General features: G+C 46.9%; 1 protein-coding gene across 1 annotated transcript in view; it reads right to left on the reverse strand.

The window, feature by feature from the left end:
* Window positions 1–17,057, reverse strand: part of drd2b (dopamine receptor D2b) — a 231,374-nt gene that overhangs the window by 36,031 nt on the left and 178,286 nt on the right. The gene's annotated exons all lie outside the window — the stretch shown is intronic.

Consider the following 17,057-nt stretch of genomic DNA (forward strand, 5'->3'; position numbering starts at 1 on the left):
TTGAATAATGTCCTGTATGAACAAAAGGACGGAGTATGTTTTTATGTCTACATTGTTCAATCACGCCTCACACACACACACACACACACACACACACACACACACAAACTATTTTTCTAATCAGATCAGGCAAATATTCTGTCTTGGCACACTTCATATAACTTTCAAACTTGTGTACTTATTTCATGTGTCCATTAAGTCCATGAGACCGTAGGGTGTCTCATTTTTCATTTTAGGTTTCAGAAGGTTGCTCACGCATACTTTGTGGTTGATATGTGCCCTCAATGCACACTTTTGCAGAGCCCACACCAATGCAAGCTCTACAGCACACATCTTCTCAAAGGTCAAAGCGGGGTTACGTTATTGCCCGTCATGCACAGTAACCCCAAAGGCACCGGGGTGGCGGTGCCACCGGCTTGTTTATATATATATATATATATATATATATATATATATATATATATATATATATATAAATATAGCTGCGAGCAGCGATGAAGGGCCAAAGCCGGCGGCACCGCCACTCCGGTGCCTTTAGGTAACTAAAGGCACCGGGGTTGCGGTGCCACCGGCTTGGGCCCGTAATCGCTGCTCGCAGCTATATTTATATATATTTTTAATGGTGTTCAAGGTTTCAGGGGCTTTTGGGGCCCTTAACGTGCTTGAAAACTCTTGAAACTTTGCACACAGGTCAGAGCCCACGGCCATCAGGGCCGAGCTGAAGCTGGTACCCGGGCGTGGCAGGGGGGCTCAACAACGCCCCCTTGAATGGGGTCCCCAAAACTCGGTCCATAGATCAAACACGCTTGCATGAATTAATATGAAACTCAGTACACATATAGATCTCATCGGTCCGAACAAATTTCTCTCGGTCAAGTTTTACGCCAGCCCAACAGGAAGTCGGCTATTATGGGTTGTTTGGAGAACGCTTGCTCTGGAATATGAAGTCCTTCTCCTAGAGATTGCATCCGTTTACTGCCAAACTCGGTCACCTTGAGGTCAACACATTGAGGATGCTAAATTGCGGACGGATTTTTGATATCTCGAACGGTTTGGCGGGTGGCGAGGAAACGAATTTATGGCGAATAATGGAAACAGGAAGTGTGTTATAACTTCAGCAAACTTTAACTGATCTTGATTAAACTTCAGCAGTGTGTTCGCTGTAAGAGGCGGATCACATGGATGTGACTATTGTGAGTCAAAGTTAAAGCGCCACCAACTGGCAGCAGGAAGTGTGTCACTTTCTAAATGCTTTTGACAAAAGTGTTTTGACAAAACACTTGTTCAAACTTAAGTTTAAGGCCTTGTCTTTTTGGATATATTATATATAATATATATATATATATATATATATATATATATATATATATATATATATATATATATATATATTATTGTTGCGAATCATCAGAATCAGAGAGATCCATTTGCAGCTTAATTTATTGAGCAGAATAGTCAAACAGGCAAAGGTCAGAACCAGCAGATACAGCAGTGAAGACAGGGCTGAATCGTAGTACAATACCAGGCAGAAGATCAGGGCAGGCAGCAATCAGTCAAGGTCAGAGAACAAAGCAGAGGTAACGGAGGCAGGTAGCAGACAGGGAGATATCCAAAACGGGCAGGGTCAACAAAACAATCAGGCAGTCACAGAAATAAACGCTCAGAAATGTTCACAGTAGCAAAACAAGACTTCGCACTGAGAGCTGCTTGCAGTGCAGCTAAAAAGCCTAGTAAATGAGATACAGCTGGGCATGGTGATTAGAATCAGAACTGGGGCTATTGGGAAATGTAGAGTGGTGAGGGAATCAATATTCAGGCGAGGGTGCCCTCTGATGGCTGGAGAGTGAGGTTACAGAGTCTGAGATTGTGACAGAGCCCCCTCCCTGCGAGCGACTCCTGGCGTGAGGTGGCTGACGACGTCGGGGTCTCCCACGTGGTCGGGGAGCAGGTTTGTTGGGATGGGCGTGATGGAAGTCAGTGATTAGACTGGGGTCCAGAATGTCTGTGGCCTTGACCCATGAACGCTCCTCTGGTCCGTATCCATCCCAATCGACCAGGTACTGTAAGGTGCTGCCCCGACGCCTGGAATCTAGGAGTTCCTTGACTCGATAAGCCTCCTCGCCCTCCACTAGAATGGGTTGGGGGCTCTGTTCCGGGGATCTCTCCTCCTCCCTCTCGTTGGGGCCATCAGCAGGTTTGAGCAGTGAGACATGGAAGGTGGGAGCAATACGGTAATGGTTAGGTAGGGCCAGACGGAAAGAGACTGGTGTAATTTGTCGTGTTATTTTGAATGGACCCACATATTTGGGACTGAGCTTTTTACAGGGGAGCCGCAAGCGTAAGTCTCGGGTGGATAAACAGACCCATTGGCCCGGGTGGTACACCGGACCTGGACGACGTCGTCGATCGGCTTGTACTCTCTGGCGCCGAACGGCTGGTTGAAGATGAGTATGGGCTTGATTCCAAGTGTCTTCACTGCGTTGTAACCAGTCATTCACGGCGGGGACATTCGTGGGTTCTCCTGACCATGGAAAGAGGGGCGGTTGAAACCCCAGCATACACTGGAACGGAGTCATGCCGGTAGAATGTTTCTGAATGGAGTTCTGGGCATACTCGGCCCATACCAAATAGCGGCTCCAGTCCTCCTGATGTTGTTGATAGTAGGAGCGTAGGAATCGTATGACCTCTTGATTCATGCGTTCTGCCTGCCCGTTTGATTGAGGATGATACCCTGAAGTGAGACTGACGTTGATCTGAAGGGACTTGAAGAAGGCTAACCAGACTTGAGACGTGAATTGGGGTCCTCTATCAGAGACGATGTCCTCGGGTAGGCCGTAAAATCGGAAGACCAGGTTGCAGAGGTGCCCCGCCGTTTGTAAGGCAGTAGGGAGCTTAGCCAGGGGTATCAGGCGGCAGGCCTTGGAGAACCTGTCCACAACGGTAAGGATGGTGGTGTTACCCTCGGAGATAGGCAGATCGGTGATGAAATCGAGGGCAATATGTGACCATGGGCGTTGTGGAATGGGAAGAGGATGTAACAGACCGGCAGGTAGTTGGCGTGAAGATTTCTGGGTATTGCAGATTTGGCAGTGTCGGACAAAGTCGGTGGTGTCTGAAGCTAAAGAGGGCCACCAGTAGCGATTTTGTAGCAGCTGAATGGTGGTAGTTATTCCCGGATGTCCAGAGCTGGGAAGAGCATGAACGTGCTCCAGGACCTGGTTCCGGAGCGTATCGGGGACATAAACCCGGTTGGGTGGACAGGCAGACGGGATCTCTAATCGGGAGTTGATTTGCTCAATCTCGGTTTCAACGTCCCACTGAATGGGAGCGACAATGAGGTCTGGGGCCATAATTTTCTTGGAATCTTGTGCTGTGGGCTCGTGGTCACATTGACGTGATAAAGCATCTGCCTTGGTGTTCTTGGAACCTGGACGATAGGTGACTGTGAAGTGGAATCGGGTAAAGAACAGTGACCAGCGAGCTTGTCTAGGGTTCAGTCTCTTGGCGGTGCGTAGGTATTCCAGGTTCTTATGGTCGGTGAAAACGGTAAAGGAGTGATTAGCACCCTCTAACCAATGCCGCCACTCTTCGAAGGCGGCCTTCATGGCTAGAAGTTCTCGATCTCCCACATCGTAATTCCTCTCAGCAGCATTTAGTTTGCGGGAGTAAAACGCACAGGGATATAGTTTGGGTGGTGACCCCTGACGTTGAGAAAGAACAGCTCCCAAACCGGTGTTGGAAGCATCCACTTCTACCACGAATGGTAATTCAGGGTCAGGATGGTGCAGGATGGGTGCTGTGGTGAAATGCTGCTTGAGCTGATTAAAGGCTTGGATGGCCAACTCATTCCATGGAAGACGATGAGTTCCCTTCTTCACCAGGGATGTGAGTGGGCTTGCCACTGAACTGAAGTTTCTTATGAAGCGGCGATAAAAGTTAGAAAATCCGAGGAAGCGCTGCAGTTCTTTCAGGGTGGTAGGTTGTGGCCATTCTAGGACTGCTCTGACCTTGCCCTCGTCCATGGCGACTCCTTCTGGGCTGATGACGTACCCCAAGAATGTAGTGGAAGTCTGATGAAACTCGCACTTCTCCAGTTTCGCGTATAGCTGGTGCTGGATAAGCCTCTGGAGAACGGCTCGAACATGCTGCACATGGTCAGTCAGGGTGTCAGAGTAAATCAAGATGTCGTCGATGTATACTATAACTGATTTTTGAAGCAGGTCTCTGAACACGTCGTTTATGAACGACTGGAAGATGGAAGGACTGTTCGCCAGGCCGAAAGGCATGACCAAGTATTCGTAGTGCCCTGTGCTGGTGGAGAAGGCCGTCTTCCACTCGTCCCCCTCCCTGATACGAATGAGGTTATATGCACAGCGTAAATCAAGTTTGGTGTAGTACCTCGCGGAGCGGAGCAACTCCAGGGCGGCTGGTACCAAGGGAAGTGGATAGCGGAACTTGACAGTAATGTTATTCAGGGCACGATAGTCAATGCACAACAATCCACACTGTACTCCACCGAAGCTGGTAAGATCGCCTATGTCTGCTCGTTACTCACTGGGAGGGGTTTGGATTGGATAACGGCAGTGTGGAGGGATGATGGAACTGCATTTCCATCATACAATGTGTTTATCCAACGCTTTCGTGAGGTCTTCGAACATTCTAAGGAGGGGAAAGGTGCTGGCGATCGTCTGCTTGAACTCACGCAGGGTAAAGTTACTGCAGCTGAATATGCTCTTACTTTTCGCACCCTTGCTGCGCAGACTTCCTGGAATAACGACACCCTTAAAGTGGTCTTCCGAAGAGGCTTGAATCACGAACTACAGTCCGAGTTAGCCTGTCGTGATGAGGGTAAAGACCTCGACCAGTTCATAAACCTCACCATTCAAATTGACAACCTCATACGATCTCGCCGAGCGAGCCAACGCACTATTCCTGCTCTCCGCAACGTCCCAGTTCCCCGAGCGTCAATCCCCGCTCGCCCTGAAGAACCCGAGCCCATGCAAATCAACACTTACCATCTGTCTGCAGAGGAGAGAGATCGAAGGATCCTTCGTCACCTGTGTCTGTACTGTGGCGAAGTCTTCTGTTGCGAATCATCAGAATCAGAGAGATCCATTTGCAGCTTAATTTATTGAGCAGAATAGTCAAACAGGCAAAGGTCAGAACCAGCAGATACAGCAGTGAAGACAGGGCTGAATCGTAGTACAATACCAGGCAGAAGATCAGGGCAGGCAGCAATCAGTCAAGGTCACAGAACAAAGCAGAGGTAACGGAGGCAGGTAGCAGACAGGGAGATATCCAAAACGGGCAGGGTCAACAAAACAATCAGTCAGTCACAGAAATAAACGCTCAGAAATGTTCACAGTAGCAAAACAAGACTTCGCACTGAGAGCTGCTTGCAGTGCAGCTAAAAAGCCTAGTAAATGAGATACAGCTGGGCATGGTGATTAGAATCAGAACTGGGGCTATTGGGAAATGTAGTGTGGTGAGGGAATCAATATTCAGGCGAGGGTGCCCTCTGATGGCTGGAGAGTGAGGTTACAGAGTCTGAAATTGTGACAATTATATTATATTATTATATTATTATTATTAATAATATATATACATATTATTTTTTCTCCAAAATATTCATATAACCCATATATGTATTTAAATGTATTTAAATGTATTGTTTGCTTTAAATTAAATTAAGATTGTATATTTGGTAATTGAACCTAAATGAATTTAAAATTAATGTGCTATATTTCAGATCAATACAATCAAAGTTTTCCTTCATTTTAATCAACACTAACTTTTTTCTCATCTGAATTATAAATCACTTATTTCTGTATAAAATAAAAAATCTCAAATAATCCAGACCAAACAGAGCGCACTATTCCTACAACATCATCAGTGCTGAAGCGGAACTACCAGAGCCTTCGGCAGATAGCGAGCAGATGCAGCATATGTGTTGTAACGAGGCAGGGTCAGGCCAGGGGGATCCATTTGTAGCTTTTTATCAAGAATGGTCAAGACAGAAAGGGTGAGCAATGGCAAACAGGGCAGAACAGAAAAGGCAGAGACAAACCAGGTATACAGGCAAAGGGCCGAGGCAGGCAGCAAGAATCAGAGTCCAATAAACAATCCAGATTGGGCCAGGCACAGTGTAGTCAGCAACGGTAAACAATCAGTCAAATACAGAAATCAAACATGGGAAATGATGGCCGGGCAAAATCAATATAATTGGCTATTGTGGTTCACGATCATAGGCCCTGTCCCACATGGCACACTTCATATGAATTTTCAGTCTTGTGTACTTATTTCATGTGTCCGTAAAATCCATGAGACCGTCTGTAGGGTGTCTCATTTGTCATTTTAGGTTTCAGAAGGTTGCTCACGCATACTTTGGGGTTGATATGTGCCCTCTATGCGCACTTTTGCAGAGCCCACACTGATGCAAGCTCTACAGCACACAACAGTCAAAGCAGGGTTATGTTTTTGCACGTCGTACACAATAATCCTAAAGGCACTGGGGTGGCGGCTGAGCAGCGATGAAGGGCCAAAGCCGGTGGCACCACCATCCCGGTGCCTTTAGGTAACTAAAGGCACCGGGGTTGCAGTGCCACCGGGTTGGGCCCGTAATCGCTGATCACAGCTATATTTATTCTTCTTTTTATTATTATTATTATTATTTTACTACCTTTTGGGCTCTTTTGGGGCACTTAACGTGCTCAAAAACTCTTGAAATTTTGCACAGGGGTCAGAACCTCCGGCCATCAGGGCCGGGCTGAAGCTGGTACCCGGGCGTGGCAGGGGGGCTCGACAGCGCCCCCTGGAATGGGGTTTGAACACTTGTCCATATATCAAACACGATTGCATGTAATAATCTGAAACTCGGTACACATATAGATCTCATCGGGCCAAACAACTTTCGTGCTCTAAGTTTTACGTCAGCCCAACAGGAAGTCGGCTATTTAGGGTTGTTTGGAAACGCACACTCAGGAATTTGAAACACTTCTCCTAGGGAATCCACCTGATCATCACCAAACTCGTTGTGCATGAAGTCAAAACATTGAGGATGAAATATTGCCAGGGGATTTTTGATATCTGGAACGCTTTGGCCGTGGCAAGGAAACGAATTTATGTCGAATAATGGAAACAGGAAGTGTGTTATAACTTCTTTATACATTAACTGATCTTGATGAACCTTCAGCAGTGTGTTCGTTGTAAGAGGCCGGTCACATGGATGTGACTATTGTGAGTCAAAGTCATAGCGCCACCAACTGAAAGCAGGAAGTGTGTCACTTTCAAAATGCTTTTAAATCACACTCTTATTTTTACCCGATTTGCTTCAAACTTCATCTGTATAATGTAAACACACGCCAGATGTAGACCTGTGAAAGGATTATTTAATATCTAAGATAATGTTGCCTTGGCAACGCATCAAACTTTAATATTCTTGTTTGATGCTTTTGAGACTCTTAGCATGCTTGAAATTGCATGAAACTCGATAGACACATCATATTTATTAGCCAGTAGACATGTGCAAAGTTTCAGAAACGGGTGTGGTGAGGGGCTGATTAGCGCCACCTTTAGTCAAAAATGGGGTATTAGTTTTACCTACAGTAACAAAAATCGGTCTGTATATTGTTCTCCTCGAGCCGGACAACTTTCTAATTGACAGTCATTAGCTCCGAACAACACAAAGTCAGATATTTTGGTTTAAATGTAATTTTCAGGAGAATTTTCTCCCTCCCCCTCCCTCTGTCTCTGTGTGTGGGGTTTGGGGAATTTGACTATTATTTTAATGGTGTTCAAGGTTTCAGGGGCTTTTGGGGCACTTAACGTGCTTGAAAACTCTTGAAACTTTGCACACAGGTCAGAGCCCACGGCCATCAGGGCCGAGCTGAAGCTGGTACCTGGGCGTGGCAGGGGGGCTCAACAGCGCCCCCTTGAATGGGGTCCCCAAAACTTGGTCCATAGATCAAACACGCTTGCATGAATTAATATGAAACTCAGTACATATATAGATCTCATCGGGCCGAACAACTTTCCCTCCGTCAAGTTTTACGCCAGCCCAACAGGAAGTTGGCTATTATGGGTTGTTTGGAGAATGCTTGCTCTGGAATTTGAAGTACTTCTCCTAGAGATTGCATCCGTTTACTGCCAAACTCGGTCACCTTGAGGTCAACACATTGAGGATGCTAAATGGCGGACGGATTTTTGATATCTCGAACGGTTTGGCCGTGAAGAGGAAACAAATTTATGGCGAATAATGAATGTGACTATTGTGAGTCAAAGTTATAGCGCCACCAACTGGAAGCAGGAAGTGTGTCACTTTCTAAATGCTTTTGACAAAAGTGGGAGGGTTAGTTTTATCTACAGTAACAAAACTCGGTATGTATATTGTACTCTTCGAGCCGGACAACTTTCTAATTTACAGTCATTAGCTACGACCAAGAGGAAGTCAGATATTTTGGTTTGAATGTGGATTTCAGATTCTGAGTTTTTAGCTACTCCTCCTAAGTAGTTTATTTTATTCACGCCAAATTTTTTCAACATGATGAAAATACATTAAAGATGCTAAATTGTGAATGGATATTGAATATCTCAAACTGTTTTGCTATGGTGAGGGATTAAATTAATGTAAAAAAAAAAAGAATCAGGAAATGTCTCATATCTTTCTAAAATGTAATTATACACCATTTATTTTTATATAAAATTATACAAATATTAGAACTTAACCCATTTTATTCATTTTTTTCAATTAAAGAATTATGTTTAAGTTTAAAAACAGCCAGAATGGTTGTTTAGTCCAAAAAAAAATCATAATCAATCCAAATCATACATAGTGCTATACTGCCCTCTTGTGTTCAAAATCAGGTAGGCCTATTTTATTTATTTATAATAATAGTGATCATACTATGGGAATATTTCCCCACCGGTTAATCAACGTGTGACACCGCTGGGAGCTTTAAAATCGCTAACTTGGAAGTGGAAGTAAAATACAGACGTCCGCACAAGACATTAATAATGGTGCAGAGTAGAGCGAGCTTTTTCAATTAATTCCTATGGAAGTAGTAATGAACTAAACAACGTTCACTCTGTTCTGCTCGTTCCTCACCGTGGGCGCGCACAGTTATGAATGCCCGTGCAGCCGTGAGCATTTTAGTTTAATTTTAAAAGTAGTGCCATTTCGGGTGGATGTATTACTTTAATTTATTTAACAAAAACACAATGTTGTGTTTTATTGCGAGTGTACACAAATATAAGTAAACACTTTGCAGTTTGAATGATGTCCTGTATGAAGAAAATGACGGAGTATATTTTTTTATGTGTAACACACTGTTCAATCGCGCTGAGGTCCGTGCAAGAAGGTTCACTGGGGGAAACGCATATTTGCGTAGGCCCCGCGGCCAGCTGTGCGCCAGTGCATCCGTGCCGAGAGTGCCCTCGGACAGGGAGTAATACAGGGTGCAATGGGATGAGTCGTGGGAGGCAAACAGGTGTATCTGTGCGTCCCCGAACTGGTCCCAGATAGCTGGACCGACTGAGGATGGAGTCGCCATTCGCCGGGAACGGGCCGAAACCGTGACAGCTCGTCGGCTGCAAAGTTCCGATCTCCCGGAAAATAGATAGCACGAAGGGACCTTCAGACTCCATAAGAGGAGGTGGCGTGCGAGTTGCGACATACGGCGGGAGCGTAGACCACCCTGACGGTTGACAGTCGCGGTATTGTCTGAACGGACTAGTACGTGTTGAGCCTTGAGCAACGTGCGAAAACGGTGCAGGGCAAGGCGTACTGCCAGCAACTCGAGGCAATTGACATGCAGAAGGCGCTGGGGTCCTGACCAGGAGCCCGCGGCAGCATGTCCATTGCACATGGCGCCCCAGCCCGTGGAAGAGGCATCTGTGGAGACACAACATGCCTGGAAACTCGTTCTAGGGGAACACCGGTCCGTAGAAACTGAGGTTCCTCCACGGGCTGAAGGTCTGACGGCAGGTCGGAGTTACTGGAACTCGGAGCGTGCCATGATGCCATGCCCACCTCGGGACTCGATCGCGAAGCCACAGCTGAAGCGGTCTCATATGAAGCAATCCGAGCGATGTTGCCGCGGCTGTAGAAGCCATATGCCCCAGGAGCCTCTGAAACAATTTCAGTGGGACCGCACTCTTGCCATCGAACTGTCGAAGACAAGTCAGCAGTGAGTGGCGCGCTTGCTCGTAAGCTACGCGGCCATAGGGACCGAGTCGATCTCCATACCGAGAAAAGAGATCCTCTGCACGGGGCAGAGTTTGCTCTTCTCCCAGTTGACCCGAAGGCCCAGACGGGCTAGGTGCCGGAGCACCAAGTCTCTTTGTTCGCAAACCTGATCTCGAGAGTGAGCCAATATTAGCCAGTCGTCGAGGTAATTCAGGATGCGAACCCCGTGTTCGCGTAGGGGAACAAGGGCTGCCTCGACGACTTTCGCGAGGAGACAGAGCCAACCCGAATGGGTGAACGCGTACTGGTATGCCTGCCCCTCGAAAGCAAACCGGAGAAACGGTCTGTGTCGAGGTAAAATGGAGACATGAAAGTAGGCGTCCTTCAGGTCTAACGCTGCAAACCAATCCTGTGGCCGCACGCATTCGAAAATGCGTTTGGCCGTGAGCATCTTGAACGGCAGCCTGTGAAGGGAGCGGTTCAAGACGCGCAGATCCAGGATCGGCCGTAACCCACCGGTCTTCTTGGGGACAATGGAGTACGGGCTGTAAAACCGTGACTTCATCTCGGCTGGAGGGACAGTCTCGATTGCACCCTTCGCCAGCAGGGTAGCAACCTCCGCTCTCATGATAGGGGCATTGCCACCGACCATAGTGAAGCGAACTCCCCTGAAGCGGGGAGGAGACCTTGCGAACTGAATCGCATAGCCGAGCCTGATAGTTCGGGCGACCCAGCGGGACAGGCTGGGAGCTCTAAGCAAGCTGCCAGAACTGAACCAGCGGGGTCATGCGAACCACAGATGTCCCCCGGTGGGGCAGCGAAGCGGAGTGACCGGCCCAGGTGAGGGTGGCATAGCGGCCCGGTGCGGGGGCGCGGTCATGCTCCGCGTCCTGACAGAGGAGACCAGGGAAGGACCAGTGTTCCACGGGGGTCTGCTCTGCCAGGGGTCTGGCGACAGAGGGGGACAGGGCGAAGCGGTCCGTGGACGGCACGCCGTGTCAACCGCCTCTGGGACAGAGGGGGACGAGGAGAGCACGGCTTGTGGGCGGCGCTCTGTGTCATCCGAGAACTCTGTATGCTCAGAGACGAAAGAGTCAGTTCTTTCTGAATAAGGATCCTTCCCCAGCCCTCCACCGGGGAAAGGAGTGGCCCTGCTACCAACTCCTGGAAAGAACTGAGTCTCATCTCTGAGCAGCCCATCTCAAAAGTGCCGCTTAACCGGCGTTTAGCGGGTGGCGGGCCTGGAGAGGGCTGTGGCATCCCCCCTACGGTCTTCCAGAGCCAGGCCCGGAAACGGGCGGGGTTGGAACCGTGGGAGGGAGCCTTCGGCGGTGGGCAGACTGAGGGGTCTGAGCGGACAGCGGGGCCGTCGGGCAGAATAACCTCAATCTGCTCACGGGCGGTTGAGAACTGTTGGGCAGAAGCACTCAACCGCACCGCCGAAGAGGCCGACCTGGGAGATGGGGGTGTCGAGCAGACGGGTCCGCCCGACATCGTGCACATCAGACCGGTCAGCCCCAGACTGGTGAACATCACCTGACTCCGAGAGCGTACGGCCACTTTCGTTGCTCGGAGAGCAAGGTCAGTGGCGGCGCGCAGCTCACTGAAGAGCCTCGGGTCAGTCCCGCCCTCCTGCATGTCCATGAGCATCTGGGTCAGGTAGACCAGCAGAATGGATATGGGAGGCAGTGAGGCAGCTGCCTGTCCTGTGGCACTATAGGATTTCGCCACAGATTAGTGTAGACGAAAAGAACTACAGGCTTTGGACGGGTGCTTAGGATAGCGCCGGGGAGCACTCTGAGGACATAGTAGCATGGCAACAGAGCGTTCAAACAGGGGAACCCCAGTGTACCCATGGGCAGCGGCCCCTGAGGGGAGGAAAGGCGGATGAGAACAACGAGGGAACCCGTGATCTCATCATGCACGTCCGGGAGGAAAGATATTGGGGTTTGCCGTGGACGCGTCGGCGGCCTCACCCAAAACCAATCGTCCCGGGAAAGCATGGCCGTCATCTCCGGATCAGACTCAGGCACAGCCGTATGCACACCAGAGGGTGGCAGCTGTGACGAGTCGTCATTTCCAGAAGAATCAAGCCCACCTAGTGATGCTGCTACAGACACAGCATCATCCTCTGTAGCTTCAAATGAAAACACACTGGCCACCCGAGGGTAGACTCGTGGAATCATCAGTTCGCTAGCGGGCACCGTCATTAAAGAGGGGGGGCTGGGGCGTGGACTTTTCTTTTTAAAGAGTCGGCGCCTTGTTCCAGACCAACACCCTCAGGTCACCCTGGCCACCAGCCGAAGATCGGGTGGTGGATGAAGGGACTCTCACTCTTGCGAGTTCATCGAGTCTCGTCCTATATATGACGCGATTATCACGTTCCCAGAGAGAACATGAGTCATCCACGAGCGCTGTTCAAGCATTATCAAAGCCCAAACACACTAGACAGCGCCCGTGCCCATCAGAGTCCGATACCAGTCCGCTGCAACCAGAAATGCACGGGCGAGCCGTCTTTAAAAAGACATGCCGCGTGCGAGCTCTTTTATGAGAGGAGAAAAAAACTCTGCGATGTTGAAGCGCACAGGGAGACGCACACACACTGGCAGCTCACTGCACAGATCAGCAGGCACTGTGAGCTCGCTGCAGATCGCCGTCACACCAACACCGGAGAGAGAAGCTCGTCTCGTAGAGCGAAGTCAGAGATGATTGTGGAGTGAAGAAATATTCTTGGCTCCGAAGCGAAAACATACCTGCATGTTGCCGGCGTCCTCCTTTATAACCACGACAGGGGGATCAGACTTTAGCAGGGCACTGGAAGACAGCTGTGAAGGTGGCGTGATTTCACGGGGACCCCCATTCGTCGTCATCCGACGTAACGCGGAGGGACTACGAAAGGGAACGTCTCGGTTACGTATGTAACCCTCGTTCCCTGAGTAGGGAACGGAGACGTTACGTCTCCCTGCCACTTCCGCTGTACCGCTGGGCAGACGCCTGAGTTCAGTCTCGGCTCCTCAGCGAAGACATACCTGCATGTTGCCGGCGTCCTCCTTTATACTCACGTGGTGGGGCGGAGATACGCTATGCAAATTCCGCAGACCCATGGCATTTCATCGCCATTGGCTCGTTTTGTAATACTCGAAGTCGATAGGTGTTCTAAGCGAAACCCCCCTTCGAGAAATTCCTATCTCAAAAAATTTGCATATAATGAAAAGGGTCTCTAAACGAGCTATTAACCTAATCATCTGAATCAACTAATTAACTCTAAACACCTGCAAAAGATTCCTGAGGCTTTTAAAAACTCCCAGCCTGTTTCATTACTCAAAACCGCAAACATTGGTAAGACTGCCGACCTGACTGCTGTCCAGAAGGCCATCATTGACACCCTCAAGCAAGAGGGTAAGACAGAAAGAAATATCTGAACAAATAGGCTGTTCCCAGAGTGCTGTATCAAGGCACGTCAGTGGGAAGTCTGTGGGAAGGAAAAAGTGTGTCAAAAAACGCTGTACAACGAGAAGAGGTGACCGGACCCTGAGGAAGATTGTGGAGAAGGACCGATTCCAGACCTTTGGGGACCTGCGGAAGCAGTGGACTGAGTCTGGAGTAGAAAGATCCAGAGCCACCTTGCAAAGGCGTGTGCAGGAAATGGGCTACAGGTGCCGCATTCCCCAGTTCAAGCCACTTTTGAACCAGAAACAGCAGCAGAAGCGCCTGACCTGGGCTACAGAGAAGCAGCACTGGACTGTTGCTCAGTGGTCCAAAGTACTTTTTTCGGATGAAAGCAAATTTTGCATGTCATTCGGAAATCAAGGTGCCAGAGTCTGTAGGAAGACTGGGGAGAAGGAAATGCCAAAAAATGCCTGAAGTCCAGTGTAGAGTACCCACAGTCAGTGATGGTCTGGGGTGCCATGTCAGCTGCTGGTGTTGGTCCACTGTGTTTTATCGAGGGCAGGGTCAATGCAGCTAGCTATCAGGAGATTTTGGAGCACTTCATGCTTCCATCTGCTGAAAAGCTTTATGGAGATGAAGATTTCATTTTTCAGCACGACCTGGCACCTGCTCACAGTGCCAAAACCACTGGTAAATGGTTTACTGACCATGGTATTACTGTGCTCAATTGACCTGCCATAGAGAATCTGTGGGATATTGTGAAGAGAAAGTTGAGAGACGCAAGACCCAACACTCTGGATGAGCTTAAAGCCGGAATCGGAGCATCCTGGGCCTCCATAACACCTCAGCAGTGCCACAGGCTGATTGCCTCCATGCCACGCCGCATTGAAGCAGTCATTTCTGCCAAAGGATTCACGACCAAGTATTGAGTGCATAACTGAACATAATTATTTGAAGGTTGACTTTTTTTGTATTAAAAACACAATCTTTTATTGGTCGGATGAAATATGCTAATTTTTTTAGATAGGAATTTTGGGTTTTCATGAGCTGATGCCAAAATCATCAGTATTAAAACAATAAAAGACCTGAAATATTTCAGTTGGTGTGCAATGAATCTATAATATATGAAAGTTTAATTTTTATCATTACATTATGGAAAATAATGAACTTTATCACAATATGCTAATTTTTTGAGAAGGACCTGTATATATATATATATATATATATATATATATATATATATATATATATATATTGTTATGTTATGTTATGTTTATCTGGGGAAAGAGAGACCTCTTGTGGTGTCTCCTGATGTAGCGTAATGTTTTAGTTGTACTTTTACGTGTCAGTTCTATGGCTCTTGGTGAAGTAAACAGTCACGTTTAGTGACTGTCTTTTTCTATCTGGATTTAATTTGACCTGAATACACGTTTGCCTGTAAGTACGAATTGATACAGTTATCCTGACATTTAGCACTAAGAATTTTAGAAATGAAATCCTTTAAGGAAGTTTGAGTTTGTTCTAAATGTGTATTTTGATCACATATGCTAAACGTTAGCTTCGTAATGTAATTTTCCATAGAAGTTAGCATTAAGCTAGCGCATTTGTTTATGTTTAACAGACTATATTTCAATATTGTTTTTGACCAACAACTGTATTCGAATGAAATACTGAAATGTATTGTTCTTTGCAGTTTTACAGTGCTTCCTGAGTAAAGTTTGGAAAGGATATGCAAGCTTCATTCTTTGTCTTGGGGAAACTGTTAACTATCTGCCGAGCTGATGTAACAGGCTAGGCCGCACAATACACACACAGAAGCGGAGGCAGAAAAAAAAAAAAAATATATATATATATATATATATATAATTATATTATTATATTATTATTTTTAATAATATATATACATATTATTTTTTCTCCAAAATATTCATATAACCCATATATGTATTTAAATGTATTTAAATGTATTGTTTGCTTTAAATTAAATTAAGATTGTATATTTGGTAATTGAACCTAAATGAATTTAAAATTAATGTGCTATATTTTAGATCAATACAATCAAAGTTTTCCTTCATTTTAATCAACACTAATTTTTTTTCTCATCTGAATTATAAATAACTTATTTCTGTATAAAATAAAAAATCTCAAATAATCCAGACCCAACAGAGTGCACTATTCCTACAACATCATCAGTGCTGAAGCGGAACTACCAAAGCCTTCGGCAGATAGCGAGCAGATGCAGCATATGTGTTGTAACGAGGCAGGGTCAGGCCAGGGGGATCCATTTTCAGCTTATTATCAAGAATGTCAAGACAGAAAGTGTGAGCAATGGCAAACAGGGCAGAACAGAAAAGGCAGAGACAAACCAGGTTGACAGGCAAAGGGCCGAGGCAGGCAGCAAGAATCAGAGTCCAATAAACAATCCAGATTGGGCCAGGCAGAATGTAGTCAGCAACGGTAAACAATCAGTCAAATACAGAAATCAAACATGGGAAATGATGGCCGGGCAAAATCAATAGAAGTGGCTATTGTGGTTCACGATCATAGGCCCTGTCCCACATGGCACACTTCATATGAATTTTCAGTCTTGTGTACTTATTTCATGTGTTCGTAAAATCCATGAGACCGTCTGTAGGGTGTCTCATTTGTCATTTTAGGTTTCAGAAGGTTGCTCACGCATACTTTTTGGTTGATATGTGCTCTCTATGCGCACTTTTGCAGAGCCCACACTGATGCAAGCTCTACAGCACACAACAGTCAAAGCAGGGTTATGTTTTTGCACGTCGTGCACAATAACCCTAAAGGCACCGGGGGTTGCGGTGGCACCGGCTTGGGCCCGTAATCGCTGCTCGCAGCTATATATATATATATATATATATATATATATATATATATAAATACATATCCACATATCCTACATATATCCACATATCCACATATCCTACATATATCCACATATACATATATTATTCTAATTGTATTTCCGTGATGCCAATGCTCCATTTTCAGTGGCCGTTACTCCAGTTTTCAGTGTTACGTACTTTAGAAATCATTCTAAAATGCTGATTTGGTCGGGTGCAACGTCCTTGCCATCAAAACGATGCCAGATGACATCTAGGCTCATGGGCAAGGCGTATGTGGCGACGGGACAGGCCCATAATGGCACCATAATGGTGCTGCAGGCTTAGGATATTATCAAGGATCTCAATCTGGGCGACGGAGTACCTCAGGTCTAAGTCCTGGAGCTCTGCCGTGCAACAGATCTTGTCTTCCGGGCTACTAAGCAGGTGTCTCGCGCTGTGGGCCGCTCCATTGCTGCATTGGAAGCCATGGAGAGGCATCTGTGGCTTAACCTCTCGAGGCTCAAGGACAAGGAAAAAGCTTTGGTAGCACTTTATAATAACTGCATGTTATGAATCCAGTAAATAGTTAAATCATAATTTATAACGCAGTTCCTACATTAAGACATTAATAAGCAGTTTAT

Source organism: Siphateles boraxobius, unplaced genomic scaffold (assembly GCF_051911475.1).
Source record: "Siphateles boraxobius isolate OS27281-9 unplaced genomic scaffold, OSU_SipBor_1 56, whole genome shotgun sequence".
NCBI lineage: Eukaryota > Metazoa > Chordata > Actinopteri > Cypriniformes > Leuciscidae > Siphateles > Siphateles boraxobius.